We start from the raw sequence: 15389 nt of genomic DNA on the forward strand, positions 1-15389 counted from the left end.
ATGGAGGAATCATGATTCCACATTTCAACATGTAATATAGGGGAGCAGCAGTCAAATGATTTTGATGCTGGTACATATACAGAGATCAGTGAGGATGAACACCAACCTAAGAAGTGAGACCACAAACATACAGCCCACATGAGAACTGAGAGTAATCAAGGGAGAAAGGTTCATCTCTTCTACAAATATGTTGGGATGATTGAATATACACTTCATAAAAGTAAGAGGCAAGATCTCCACATTTCATTTTATGGAAAAATGGGCTCTGAAGGGATCAAAGAGCAAAATCTATACCCAGAAACCATTCATTTATTAGAGGAAACAGAGGGTACACTCAACAATATATAGTGTAGGAAAATTATTTTTTAATAAAATGTATTTATTGTTATGGAAAGTCAGATTTATAGAGACAAGGAGAGACAGAAAGAAAGTCCTTCTACCCAAATGGCCTCAACAGCCAGAGCTGAACTGGTCAAAAGCCAGGAACAAGGGGCCCCTTCTGGGTCTCTCATGCAGGGACCCAAAGCTTTCGGCCGTCCTCCTCTCTTTTCCAAGCCCTCCAGCTGGGAGCTGTAACGGAAGTGGAACAGCTGGGACATGACCTGGTGCTCCTCTGGCATGCTGGCTTATGCAGGGTGAGGATTTTAGCAGCTAGGCTATCATGTCAGGTCCAGGAAAATGACTTTCAGAAAATACACCAAAAGCACAAACTAATGAATGGGACAACATTCTGTGCTGCAAAGGAAATGGTCAAGGATGGAAGGAGACAAACAAGAGAATGGAAAAATGTTTAAAAGCTATTAGTAACAGGAGACTAATACCTGTGATATAAAAATGCTTCAGAACCTCAATAATAACAAAACAAACAATATGAGCAAGGGAAAAAAGACATGAGCAGATATTTTCCATAAGGAGAAAATTTAAAATGGTTGTTAGAGATATGAAAAAATGTTCAGTCTTTATAGATTTTAGAGAAAATGTAAATTAAATCCACATTGAGGTTCCAACTAACTCCATTGAGTACTGCCTGTATGCAGACATCTACTAACAGTAATTGCTGCCGAGGATGCGAGAAACAAGGCACCTGATTCCCTGTTGGTGTGAGTGCTGACTAGTGCAGCCTCTTCAGAATCACTATGGAGAGTGTGATGCAGATAATGGGGATAATAGAGAATTGACCATACAGCCAAGTTATCCCACTTCCAGAAATATATCCAAAAGAAATGTAATCTGCATATGGGAACGCAACCTACAACCCTTTTGTTAGAGCAGAACAGTTCACAATAACAAAGATAAGGAAACAACCAAGATGCCTGTCAACAAATGAATGGATAAAAAACTAGTGTACCTGCTCTGTGGAATACTACACAGCCATAAACGAAATCAAATCCTACCATTTGTAACAAAATGGTCACAACTGGACAGAATTATGCCTAGTGAAATAAGTACAAAAGGGTATGTACCATATATTCTCCTTCATGCAAATAATATGAACAATTTGGCTAAACAAAATATATAAATATGAGTAACCAGTGCATACAGATATCCTCTTCAGTGATTTGCATAATGGAGACCAGCATACCAGCAAGTAAAGATATATTCTACTTCTCAATCACAAATAAAAGTAGGACTCCCAATGAAACATTAAAATATACCTTTACAGTATATTTGGTATTTGATTTACTCCTTTGTCTATACCTAGCATGCCATGACACAATTAAATACATGAAGTCAAACTTGTAGCCCTTACTAAGGAACTGTACTACTGTGATAATTTTGGGGAAAATGGCAGAAAGAGAGCAAAGTGAAAGGAAGGGAGGAACCTTATACCAAAAAAAGTTTATTATGGAAAATAAATAATAGATAATAAGAAGAAATAAAATAGATACTTTGAAAAAATAAATGACTAGAGAAAGTGTATATGAACCTGGTGTCAGGACATCTGGGTATTTAAAACAATTTTAGTTGATCTAAAGGGAAGACACAGACTCCAATAGATTAACTTTGCAGGAATTCAACACTCCATCTTCATCAGTGGACAGCCTGACTAGACAGACAATTTACAAAGAAGCAACACACCTGATCCACACAATGGGCAAAGTGGGCCTAACGAATACCTACATGATGTCTCTCCGCACAGTTGCAGGACACGCATTCTTGTCATTATTGCATGAAGCTTATTCTAGGATAGACCATATACTAGGCCATAAAACAGCTTCAGGGGAAAAAAAAAGATATCACACCGTGTATAACTCCTGACCACCATGGAACGAAACCGGACCCTGGGTCTTGGTTTCTTCACTTTCTAGTATTTTTTAGTGGGACAGTGGCAGGCGAGTAGACCACTTTCAGCCAAGTTTAGAGAGGATTGCATTCCACCCCCATCTCCATCAGCATATGGAGACTAATCTCTGTCTAATACTCTTTCCTTTCTTTGGTACAGTGAATGTGATGTGTCTTAGTAACTATATTCTCCTACCCCTCCTTAATCAAGGTGCAAACAACATCACTCTCTGATAATGATATTAAGTTCTTTAACTTTGAATTTTACATAATCAGTATCATACCTAACATTATACCTCTGAATTGGGTATCACTCACATGAGGGCATACTTAGAATATTCAAGGTAGCTGAAAATTTACTTCTCATTCATTCACAATGAAGCCTAAGTACTGAGCACAGGACAGGTAAGGAACCAGAAATGGATTCCATTCCCTCGCCCAAAGACAGACGATTCAACACTAGTAAACTTGTGCCTAGCAAGCATAAAATTGAAAGTATCTCGTTATACTTGATGCTAGCAGATAAAATATTTCTGTTACCCACATTTCTACCCTGCGAGTCAGCCTCATAGACCAGAATTCCAAATGCCATTTTCTGACTTCCAGCATGATAGATGATATTTGTTTCTGTAGTACAACCCCACGGATACCGTTGCACGAAATTCTGACACTTCTTATTTGTGTTACAAAAAACAATAAAGAAGTGTGTAATTCTCCATTTGCCATCTCCCCAGCCTTCACCGATCTCTTTGAGACCTTCTAGAATTGGTCAGTTGTGGTTTCCTCCCGTGGACATCCTTGCTGTTCACTGTGGGATGAGCTAGGCAACGGAGTCAAGGGCAGAAAATTTGAGGGCAGTAAGTAAGAGATCAGAGATGCTGTCAGTGCTAACAGATTCCATAATGGCTGGTAGCATTATAACCGGGGAAACAGCCTCTAAACTCATATGGAAGGCAAAAATGCCTTGAACACCCAAAGGAACCTGAAGCAAGGACAATACAGGAGTCATTACACTCTGACTTTACAATGTATTACCTGATGCCAGAGCTATCTAACTTAAGTCATACATAGTCTTTGACAAATCAAACTTGATTTGTGTAGATAAGAAAAGTTATATACTGATCATCCCTATCATTGTTCTTCCTAGAGCTGACACATTCATTACAGATATCATGTGTTTTTATTCCATTAAAATAAAATGTGGCTAAAAAAGAAAAAAAAAAGTATTACAGAGCAACAGTTAATAATACAGTATGATATCAGCCAATACACAGACACATAAACCACCAGAACTGAAGAGAAAGGCCAGACTCAAGACAACACATGCATTGCTAACTCATCTTCAACAAAGGTGCCAAAAACATACAATAAGGGGGGGTGGATAATTTCTTCACTCAGCGGGATGTAGGGGAAAGATGGTTATTCAGATGTAAAAGGATGACATTGGTAGCATAAGCAATTTCAGTGTAGTATTTGCTCACCAGAACCAATGTTTTCAGACTAGCGGTGATGACAGAACTCAGGAACATGTGGGATCTGACTCAGGCACTAGTGCTGTGGCACAGTAGTTTAAGCCTTTGGTGAATTCTGTCCATCACAAAGGGGAGACCCACCGGGTTGAGTCAGGGACTAGAGGAGGCTTGGCGGTGGTCCTGGGCAGCTGATTGTTGTCAGCTCCAGGTGCAGATCCACAACCCTGCCCTCCAGGCCTGGTGCCTGAATCCCTGCTTCCCTGCCTCCTCATTGACAAGCCACCAGCCCTGCTATTGCAGCAGGCCCGGGAACAGGAGGCAGGTCCACTGCAGGCCCACAAGGCCACCCTGTTGCTTTGTTGTAGGCCTCTGGCCTCCCCTGGCATCACAAGGATAAACTCACTAGCACTTTCCAGGCCGTCAAGACGGAACCACCACAGAGACTCCACCATGGCCAACGACACCAACGGCCACCACATCTTGACCCTCGGCCCTTGGCATCTCCATTGCACAAGTGCCCAGCCAAGGAGCGGCACCTGCCCCATAACCACAGGGCACCGGCTCAGATAGGCGGCTGTAAGAGAGACAGCTGGTGGGGCTCTGGCTGCGGGCATCGAACTTCAGGCACAAGGGGAGATGGCCTTGGGCTTTGAGTTGCCCATCATAATGCTTTTTTCTGGGTTAGTTCCTGCCCTGTTCCGGCCACATAGCAGCGGGGCACACCAGCCGGGGTGTTCCACAGGCATGGCAGCACATGCCTGACGACTCCGTGGTGATCATCACTGCATTCAGCGTGGGGTCTGCAATTCGTGAAGCTGCCCTTGGTGAGGAGGAGTGGAGGCGGGCAGGCCACTGTCACTGTCCTGCAGAGTGACTAACGCACTTGGTTATGGCCGTGGGCAGCAGGAACACGGCTGCACTGAGGGCGAGGGCGCCACTGCAGATGCTCTTGTGTGCTTTGGGATGAGAGAGTCTGCACTGCCTCCATTCTTTGGATGCCGAACAGACTATGGGTGCGGGTGGTGGCAGGAATGGGCTACGGGGCTTCCTGGCTGTGGAGTCCCCAGCAGTGCACACAGACCGGATGTCTGGCAGGAGCCTCGCCAAGCACAGAGGCATCCACAGCACTCAGGGCATGTTGCCCCTGGTGCTGCTGATGTTTTCTTGCCAAAAACTGTGCGTTGGGTCCTCGCCTGCCCCTCACTGGCCAGGTGCGGGATCAGCGGGCAGTGGGCGCTGAGTGTGCTGCTGTATTCCAGGGTGCCCTGGGCAAAAGAGCTGCGCTGCGGGGGTGGCCGCAATGCCTCCTCTCCCTGCCCCATCGTGGTAACCATGAGAGTAAAGTGTTGTGGGCCATGGCGGGCTGCTGGCCCCCGTGGCACTCGAGGTTCCCTGGACACATACCGGGGTGGATCAAAAGTGTCCCCCAAGGAGTTTGACCTTCCTTCAGACTGCATGACAATGGGAGAGCCTTGTTCCTTAGTAAAACAACAGGTAGGAGAAGCCTGTCATGTGTCAGCACCCAAGCCCTGCTCTGCCTCTCCCTGGGTGCTTCTCGACAGGTTTTGGGGTACCAGCATCTCACCTGGAACTTGAACTCAGGCAGGGTGGGCCGCTTGACGGCTCTGTACATTCCTCACAACGAGGTGCTCACACTGAGAGATCATGTCCTGGTTTTCGCAGGCTTTCTAGGCTAGTTTCCTGGGCTAGGATCTGAGGAGCATGGGTAAGGACCTTGGCCTCCTGGGCCTTTGGGGCCCGAGCAGCGCCATCTGGTGGACGCTGTCTAGTGGCCGCTTTAGGGTGAATTTAGAAAGGACATCACCAACCCCAGGTCAGTAGGAGAAAACGGCCGCCCCACACCCACAAACTGGGGACTTGCAGCATTTCCAGGATGGACAAAAACCTGTAAACCCTAAGTATCAGATTTCCAGATTCGAGCTGAAGCCGGATCTTGCCTCTCTCCCTTCAAAAATCGGGTCATCACGTTGGTTGAAAGCCAACGTGGCCTATGTGCATTAAGCATGCAGTTAAAGAAGAGGGTCTTGCTACGTTTAATGCTTTTTTTGTGTGTGATGGAGCAAGCATCTTAAAATAAAATTAACTTACTCCACTTTTTGTTTTCACTTTATGTCTTCATTTCCAAGTGATCATGCGAAAGTAAAGGCACAATGGTCTGTTATCAGTGTGGAAAAGAATGTTCCAATGGTGTTGCTGGGGTGATTTTGATAGTTCCACAATGCTGTTTTTGGCTTCACTGCTCCAAGGTTGAGGAAATCCTTCCAAGGTCTGTTGGTTGACAGAGTCCACTCTAGTGCATCCACTCACCCAGACAGCTTCCTGTGAGAGTTGTCCAACATGTTCTACTCTCATCTTCTTACATAGAACTTGACATCCCCTGCAGACCCAAATGAGCTGGCTGTCATTTCCCTCCATGCCTATCCAAAGTAGGAACCAAACAAGGACCCGAGAAAACTCCCCTCCCTAGTCCCCAAGTAAGTTTACTGTTCTTCTGTATCTGCAGACAGCTCAGGACTCCTGGATGTTGTTCTGAGGACCTTGGATCCTGCAAGGAAGGATTTGGACTTCCTTCATCCCGTGTGGTAGATCCAAGTGTGAGTGGATGACCTCGGAGTTATTGGCTTCCGAAGGCATTCCAATTCCCCATGGTCTCCTTGGCAGTTGGGATGTAGTCTTTGGTGCTCATACTGATACTCCTTGGTGAGAATCCGGGAGTCTTCAGGGTTGGGATACAAGCCTTCTCTTGTCCACCTGCTCCGCTCTCGGGTCCCCCACTGCTCTGTGCATATGATCTCCGGTTAAGAGGTTGTCAGGATTGCTCTCAATTCCCCCTATATGTCTTTGTAGTTTAACTATTGTCTAATACTGATTCGAGTCTGTTGTCTATCAGTTACCAGTTATGATCCTGGTAGGTTATATTTCACGTCTTCCTTACACAGTCTAAGAAGATGGAAGATTTCTCTGATCTCCCACCCCATTACAGAATAACATAGGGTGTTAAAAGTATATTAGATTTTACAGTTCTTTGATGCAGTTCATAAGCAGTCTGGCTCACATTGATTGTTGGTTCATTGGTTACATCACAATATCTTATTGCATGTGAAATAGGCTGTTTGAGGTTGAGATAATATTGCATTTTACAGGTACTGTTTTCCATATTGATATCATATCATCTTATATTAAAGCAAACATGTGGTATTTAACCCTTTGGGATTGGTTCATTTCCCTTAGCATTATGGTTTCCATTTGGGCCCATTTGGCCACAAAGAAATGCGTTTTTTTTTTAATACCTGAGTAGTATTTCATGGAGTAAATGAATCATAACTTTCTTATCCAGTCTTCTGTTGATGAGCATTTCGGTTGCTTCTATGTTTTTGCAATTACTGATTGTGCTGCTATGAACATAGAGGTGCATGTTGGTTTCCCATGAAATGGGTGTTTTGGATATATTCCTAGGAGTGCTATTGCTGGATCATATGGTATGCAGATTTTGTTGTTTGAGTGCTCTCCATACTGATTTCCATAGAGGCTGTACCAACCTGCAACCCCACCAGCAGTGGAGTAGGGTGGAGTGGGCTGTGGGGAAAAGGGAACTCAATCCAAATCTTATACATTTCAGGGAGTTCTGTGATCCAGTCTGACATGACTTGTATCCAGTACTGGCAGTTGCTATTGGATGCTGTGACAAAGACCAGTGTGTTGGCGCTTACTCTGGCCCTTGCAAGCACCATCGGATGCATGGTGGTGACTAGCCTGGGCCTCCCCCAACCCCAGCTCACAGGCAGGCTGATGGTTTTCACAGCCTTGCCCAGTCTGCTTCACCCCAGTCCTAGATCTCCCAGCATTTCCAGCAGGTTTGCTCCTGGTCTAGGGTCTTGTGTGTGTTGATGGGTACTGCAACCCAAACTAGCATGGCCCATGTCCTCTGGTCATTCAGTGGCAGGTGTTGCAGCCTGGTTTTGTCCTCTCTGCCCTAGTCCCAATCCATACTGGGTGGTGCTGCAGCCTAGTCCAGCCCAGACAGCACCAGTCCTAGCACTTACGTGTTGCATTGCAACCCAGTCTGGCAAGCACCTCATCCTGACCCTCACTCTTGCCAGTGGGTGTTACAGACCCCCAAACTGCCCCCCCCCATAAACCTGACCCACTTGTATGTTGGTGGGTAATGCAACTCAGCCTCGCATGGACTGCCTACAGCTTTGGTTCTGGTGCTTACCAGCTAGAACTCTGTCATAACAGGGGAGTTCCCCAACCTCCTGTCAGACCAGCTCCCAGGCTGGGTTCTCGAGCATACCAATGGGCATTTGGCTTAGCCAAATTTGGGCCACTTCAAGTCAAAAGATTCACTGCAGCCTTGCCACATACACTTGTTCTGGCTCTCATGTGAATACAGCCAACACTGCCTGGCCCACCCCTAGACCTGGCTCTTATGTGGATCAGGGGTGCCACAAACTAGCTCAGCCCATCCCACACACTGGCACTCATAAACCCCAGCAGGTGTTGGAGCCTAGCTTAGTCTGGCACACTCCCAGACCCAACCTACACACATGACGAGGGATTTTGTAGCTGTGGTTCAGCCTCATTCACCCCTATTCCTAGCTCTTGCAAGGACCAGTGGGAACTGCAGCCTAGCTTGGAGACCCCTCATCTCCTCTGCCAGACCTGCTCCCAGCCACAAATCTTATGCATACCAAGATTTGTTCTCATCATTGTCATTGGATTCTGAAGCCCGGCCTGCCCACCCCACTAACATCCTCAACTCCTGGTAGTGGGTACTGCAGCATATGTCTGCCCAGCCTGCCCTCATCCCTGGCTCCCAGTCAAACTGGAGAGTGTGGTAGCCTAGTGCAACCTGGCCCACACCACATCCTGGCTCAGGCACCTTCCAATGTGCTATGGCTTAGCCAGGCCCTGCTAAGTTCACCACCTAAGTCAGCCCACATACCTTTCAACAAGTGCAGGTATGTGCTCACCAGTATGTGTTTCAATCCAGGATAGAGTGCCCCTGATCCCCCACCAGGTCCTTTCCCAGACCTCATGCATGTCATCAGATTCTAAGCCACTAAACAGAATAGTCTGCCCCTCTTCATCTCGTCCTTTGTGTTTGCTAGTGAATGTTGTGTTCCTGTCCATCCTACACTCTATTCTTGGATCATCTGTGGGTACTGCAGTGTGGACCAGCCTAGCCTATTCCCAACCCTTAAGTGTGGGTTAGTTCTGTGATCATACCTAGCTTGGCCAATCACCACCCACAGCCCTTGAGAAAATTGGTAGCCAACTGATCCATAAATTCCTCACATGAACTGCAGACAGACCTGATTTTTTGTGTGCTAGTTAGTGCCATAGCCCAGCCTACCATGAGCGCCCCCCACCCGCCATAATAGGGAATTTGAACTGTGTCCTGCCAGACAGACTCCCCAGTCCGAACTTTTTAAATTTAATTTTATTTTTGATGATACTTACATTGTTGATCAGGAAAGGGTCGAGGATTAGGCGAAGGTGGTAAGACCATTGTTTTTACACCTTCTTTTTCTCTTCTTCTATCTGGGAGAAGGGAAGAGACAAAGGGAGATACCGCATCTAGCCTCCCAACTGCCCCAGTGATGGGGAACACTCAAGGTCATCCCAGGGTCCTTGATATGGAGCATATTTTGAGGGTTCTGCTCAAGTGCCTGTATAATTCTGACATGCTGTTTATCTCACAGATCCAAGAATGAGGAAATCCTTGCAAGGTTTATTTTCAGACATAGTCTACCTCAGAGTCTCCATTCACCAGGAAATTCACTGTGAAGCTTCACAGAAATGGATGACCAACTTATTCTGTCTCAGCACTAGCCAACCGACCTTGTGCAAAGCCTGACCAGGTTTCCCTTACTCTCGATCATGCCTGAACCATTTGGGTTTGTTCCTTTGTGAAATGTCTGCCCATTTCCCATGCCTATTTTCTTGAGTGGTTTGTTTCTTTTCGTGTTTTGGCTTCTCTGGAGATCTTTGTATATTCTGGAGATTAGCCCCCATCACCTATATAGTGTGCAAAGATCTTCTTCCATTCTGTGGGTTGCTTTTTTACTTTGTTGATTGCTTCCCTTGCTGTACAGAGGCTTCTAAGTTTGATGAGGTCCTATTTGTTTATTTTGGTCTTGATGCTATTGATTTGGTGTTCTATTTAGAAAGTCAGGGCCTACATCTAGCTCTTACAGGGTGTTTCCTACATTTTCTTCCAAACGTTTGAAAGTTTCTGGATGTAGGTTGAGGTCTTTTATCCATTTAGATTTGATCTTAGTGTATGGTGAGAGATATGGGTCTATCTTCCAATTTCTGCAGGCTATCAACCAGTTGTCCCAACAGCATTTATTGAACAGACCTTCCCATTTGCTTGGATTGTCATCTGTCTTTTTGTCAAAGACTATTTGGCTGTAGCTGCGTGGGTTCCCATCTGCTGTTTCTATTCTGTTCCATTGATCCTCCTCACTATCTTTGGGCCAGGTCCAGGCTGTTTTGATAACCACCGTTCTATAGTATGTCCAGAGGTCCGAGACTGTGATCCCCCCTGTTAACTTCCTATTTTTCAGGATGGTTCTAGCTATTCATGGTTTTTTGTGTTTCCAGATGAACCTTTGGATCATTGTTTCCAGTTCCATGAAGAATGTTTTGGGTACTTTTACTGGGATTGCGTTGAATGTGTATGTTGCTTTTGGTAGTATGGATATCTTGACAATTTTGATTTTACCTATCCAGGAGCATGGAATGTTACTCCATCTTTTGAGATCATGTTCAATTTCTTTTTAAAGTATTTTGTCATTTTCTTCAAAAAGGTCTCCTACATTTTTGGTGAGGTTTATTCCTAGATACTTGATACTTTTCTCTTTTATTTTGAATGGTATCTTGCTGGTTCGATCTTTTTCCATCTTGTGGCTATTTGCATACACTATGGCTGTTGATTTTCGTTCATTAATTTTGTATCCTGCCACTCTACCAAACTCTCACTTATGTTCAAGAAGTCTCTGTATTGAGTCTCTTGGTTCTTCTATGTATGGGATCATGTCATCTGCATATAGTGAAAGCTTGACTTCTTCATTTCCAATTTGGATTCCTTTGATTTCTTTGTCTTGTCTTATGGCCTCAGCAAGTACCTCTAGGACTATGTTGAATAGCAGTGGTGACAGCAGACATCCTTGTCCTGTTCCAGATCTCAGTAGGAAAGATTCCATTTTTTCTCCATTCAGTGTAATGCTGACGTTGGGTTTTTCATATATTGCTTTGATTATGTTGTGTATTATTCCTTCTATACCTACCCTGGTTAGGGTTTTTAATATGAAGTGGTGTTGGATTTTGTCGAAGGCTTTTTCTGCATCAATTGATAGTATTATTTGATTTTTGTTGTTCAGTTTTTGGATGTAGTGTATTACATTTATTTGTTTCTGACTGTTGAACCATCCCTGCATTCCAGGGATGAATCCTATTTGGTCCGGATGAATGATGTGTCTGATGTGTTTTTTTTTCGATTCTATTGGCTATGATTTTGTTGAGAATCTTAGCATCAATGTTCATCAAAGAGATAGGTCTGTAGTTTTTTTCTTTGTTGGTTTTCCATCTGGTTTTGGGATTAAGGATATGTTAGCTTCATGGAATAAGTTTGGAAGGGTTGCTTCCTTTTCTGTTGTTTTGAAGAGTTTGTGGAGGATTGGGGTCAGCTCTCCTTGGAATGTTTTGTAGAATTCTATAGTGAAACTGTCTGGACCTGAGCTTTTCTTTGTTGGGAGATCTTTAATCACTGATTCGATCTCTGCCTCAGTTATAGGTTTGTTCAGGTCTTTTGTTTCCTCTAGGCTAAGTCTTGGTAAGTGGTGGGAGTCTAAGAACCTTTCCATTTCCTGGTGGTTTTCTGATTTGTTGGAGTACAGTTGTTTGTAGTAATTTCTAATTATGTTCTTAATGGTTGCAGTGTCAGTTGCTATGTTGCCTTTTTCGTCCTTAATGCTATTAATTCTTGTTTTGTCTTGTTTTTCCTTTGTCAGTTGAGCCAGCGGGGTGTCTATTTTGGTTATTTTCTCAAAAAAAAAAAAAAACAGCTTTTTTGAGTCATTGATTTTGTCAATAGTTTTTTTTTTAATTTCAGTTTGGTTTATCTTCTCCCTTGTTTTGATGATTTCTTGTTTCCTTTTGGTTGTAGAGTCATTTTGTTGCTGTTCCTCTAGTATCTGGAGGAGCGTGTTTAACTCTTGTAATTGGTATCTTTCTTAGGCGCCGGTTGCTATGAATTTACCATGCAACACTGCTTGGCGGTGTTCCATACGTTTTGGAATGTTGTATTTGAGTTTTCGTTGGTTTGCATGATTTTTTTTATCTCGTCCTTTATTTCTTCTCTGACCCATTGTTCCTTTAGTACCATAATGTTCAGCCTCCAATTATTTACGTACTTCCTGTAGCATTTTGATATATTGATTTCCAGTTTTACTCCTTTGTGGTCTGAGAAGTTGCATGGTATGATTCTGAGTTTTTTGAAGTTAGTGAGGCTTGCTTTTTGCCCTATCATGTGGTCGATTCTGGAAAAGGTGCCATGCACTGCTGAAAAAAATGTATATCTGTGTCCGTGGGGTGGAGGATTCTTTAAATGTCTACCAAGTCCATTAATTCTATAGTCTGTGTGAGTTCTATTGTTTCTCTGTTAAGTTTCTGTTTCGTTAAAGTGCCTATTGGTGTTAAAGAGGTGTTGAGGTCTCCCACGATTATTGTGTGTGTGTCTATGTCCCCTCTTAAGTCCATCAGCAATTGCTTCACGTAGCTGGGAGCACCTGTGTTTGATGCGTAGATGTGTATAGTGGCAATCATTTCTTGCTGGAAGGTTTCCTTCAGCAATATGAAGTGTCTATCTCTGTCTCTTTTGATGTTTGTCACGTTGAAGTCTAAGTCATCTGAGATTAGAACAGCTCCTCCAGCCTTTTTTTTTCTCATCTATTGGCGTGAAATATCTTTTTCCATCCCTTCCCTTTCAGTTTCTTAGCATCTTTTTTGGTTAGATGTTTCTCTTGTAGGTGACATATGCTTGGGTTCTGTTTGTTGATCCATTATGCTAGTCTGTGTCTTTTGATTGATGAATTTAGGCCATTTGTGTTTAGGGATAATATTAAGAGGTTGTGATTTTGAGCTGCCATGAGCGTGTGTATGCGTGCAAGTGGGCTTTTGCGTCTGTTAGTATCTCTGATTTGTTGACTTTCCTCGTATGGATTTTAGTGGGGAGACCTTCCCATTTTTTCTGGGTTTATCGTCTTCCTAAGGAGATTTTCTAGAGCTGGTTTCGTGCTGGCGTATGGCTCGAGTTTCTCTTTACTGTTGAAGAATTTAATTTCATTCTCAAATGAAAGCTTCACTGGGTACATTATTCTTGGTTGGCAGTTGTTTTGTTTCAGAATTTGAAATGTTTTACCCCATTCTCTCCTTGCTTGGAGTGTTCCTACAGAGAGGTCGGCCATGATTCTGATTTGCCTTCCTCTGAAAGAAATCTTATCCTTTCTTCTTACTTGTCTTAGAATAGTTTCCTTGTATTAGCTTGAGGGGAGCTTGAGGACCACATGTCTGGGTGATGATCTCTTTGGGTTGAATCTTCTGGGGGTTCTTTGTCCTTCCTGGATTTGTGCTGGACTTATATTTCCAGTGAAGTTCTCCTGTATTATCTCATTGAGCTCCCGTTGCAAGCCTATCTCTTTTTCCACTCCTTCGGGAAGGCCCATTATTCTAATATTTGACTTTTTGAGGTTGTCTTTCATTTCCTGTATGGACCTGTTGGCTTTGTTCAGGTTTGCCTCCAACTGTTTGATGAGCTGCTGCCTTTCATTCTGGTTGTCTTCCATTTCTGATATTCTGCTCTCTGCTGTGTTTATTCTGTTGGTTAGGCTCTCAATTTTGTGCTCTAGATCAAGGATTCCCTTTTTGACTTGAGTTATTTCTGCAGTGACATGGTTTTTTAATTCCTTGGACTCTTCCCAATGCTTCTTGCTATCTCTGATGAATTTTATCATTATTTTCTTAAATTCCTTATCTGGTAATTCCTCCATGTTTTCATGTTGCATCTCAGAGATTGAGATTAGTTTTTGGTTGTATTGGGAGGGAGTGCTTGATCTTTCTTCTGAGTCATTACTTTTTCTGATAGTTCTTCTCATTGTGTTGTTATTTCTTATCATTTTGAGATTTTAGCCTCTGACTTGCTTGTCCACAGCTGCTGCCTTCAGTGCTGTAGCCTAAAGCATGTGTAATCCAGCTACTGCTGCATGGAACGTTGGCAGAAGCGTAATTCTTCTTGCTCTATTGGGGACAGCAGGCGATGGTGTGGTGGGGGTTGGGTTGTTTCGTTTGCCACTGGGTTTATGTGTTTGCAATCTGGTTCCATTGCAGCTAGTTGGTTAGGTGTTGTCTTGCATGTGCCCATGGGGATAGAGTATAGATAAGAGACTTTGTAAAGTTGGGCTTCTTGACTTTGCTCTGGGTAGATGTAGAGCGTGCAGTTCCACTCCCTAATACACTCTCACAAATGTGCTCCCTTGTGGGGAAACACACTGCTATGCCTTGCTTGCCTATGCCTCCACCCAGGTCAGCAGACTCTTCTGAATGGCGCCTGCCTCTGGGACTGGAGCTGAGCACAGCGGGGAATTCCGCCTGAGTCTCCAGCCACTTGCTGCTCGGAATCCACAGCCCCGGGCTGGGTAGGGAAGTTCTGCAGCCTGGCCTCAGTGTCCGGTTCCTCTTCCTGTTACCCTTTCACAAAGGTGTTCCCCTGTTGGGAGGTGCGCTGCTGTGTCTCTGCTTGCCTGCACCTCTGCCTAAGTTGGCAACATCTGTCGAGTGGCTCCCCGCCTCTGGGGCTTTTGCTGAGCACAACAGGGAGTTGCGCCTGAGTCTCATAGCCCTGAGCTGGGTTTGGAAGTTCTGTGGCCCCGCCCTGGAGTGGGGCTCCAGTCGCCTCTGCACTTTCTCAAAGGTGCTGTCCTGTTGGGAGGCACGCTGCTGGGAACCTCCTGCTTGTCCTCTACCTCTGCACGAGTTGATGGCCTTATGTTCAATCCTGCAGCCACCTCTAAGGTCTCCAGCACTCCAGTGGTCTGTGGCTCCCGCTGGTATGGGTACTTATTTTTCTAGCTGACTTTGTCTTGCCTGTATCGGCTGAGACTCCGCCGGCCTTCCCCGTGCCTCGGGTCGCAACTCACCAAGTTTCACGTAACGTGTTGCCTTTCCTGTTTTTTCTTTTTCTGGCTGTTCCTCCAAGCTGTGTGGATCTTCTTACTTCAGTGAAGTCCAGTGACCTTCCCACTCCTCTCCCTGCAATTCTGTGTCTCCTGGTTTGTTCTTCTCCTGGATCAGTCCTTCTCTCTCTGTACTCCACCTTATACCAGCTCTTCACGGTCTGCCATCTTTCCTTACCTCTCCGGACAGAAGATCTTTGTCTCTGTTTTTACTCCTCTCTATATATCTGACTTTCTAATTAAAAATAAATCTTTAAAAAGTTAAATTCATGTTTTGCAAAAAATTTGAGATTGACTCACAGGTTTTCCTTTCTTTTTTTTTTTTTTTTTTTTTTTTGATGGTCAATAAGTGAAGTTTGTTAATAAACATGTCTAC

The 15389-nt window shown here is 44.3% G+C and overlaps 1 pseudogene; it reads right to left on the reverse strand.

Annotated features, from left to right (window-relative positions):
- The window catches only part of LOC131483183 (TBC1 domain family member 12-like), a 37846-nt pseudogene extending 32769 nt beyond the window's left edge, over positions 1 to 5077 (reverse strand).
- Between the last annotated feature and the right edge of the window lie 10312 nt (positions 5078 to 15389).

Source organism: Ochotona princeps, chromosome 24 (assembly GCF_030435755.1).
Source record: "Ochotona princeps isolate mOchPri1 chromosome 24, mOchPri1.hap1, whole genome shotgun sequence".
Taxonomy (NCBI): Eukaryota; Metazoa; Chordata; class Mammalia; order Lagomorpha; family Ochotonidae; genus Ochotona; species Ochotona princeps.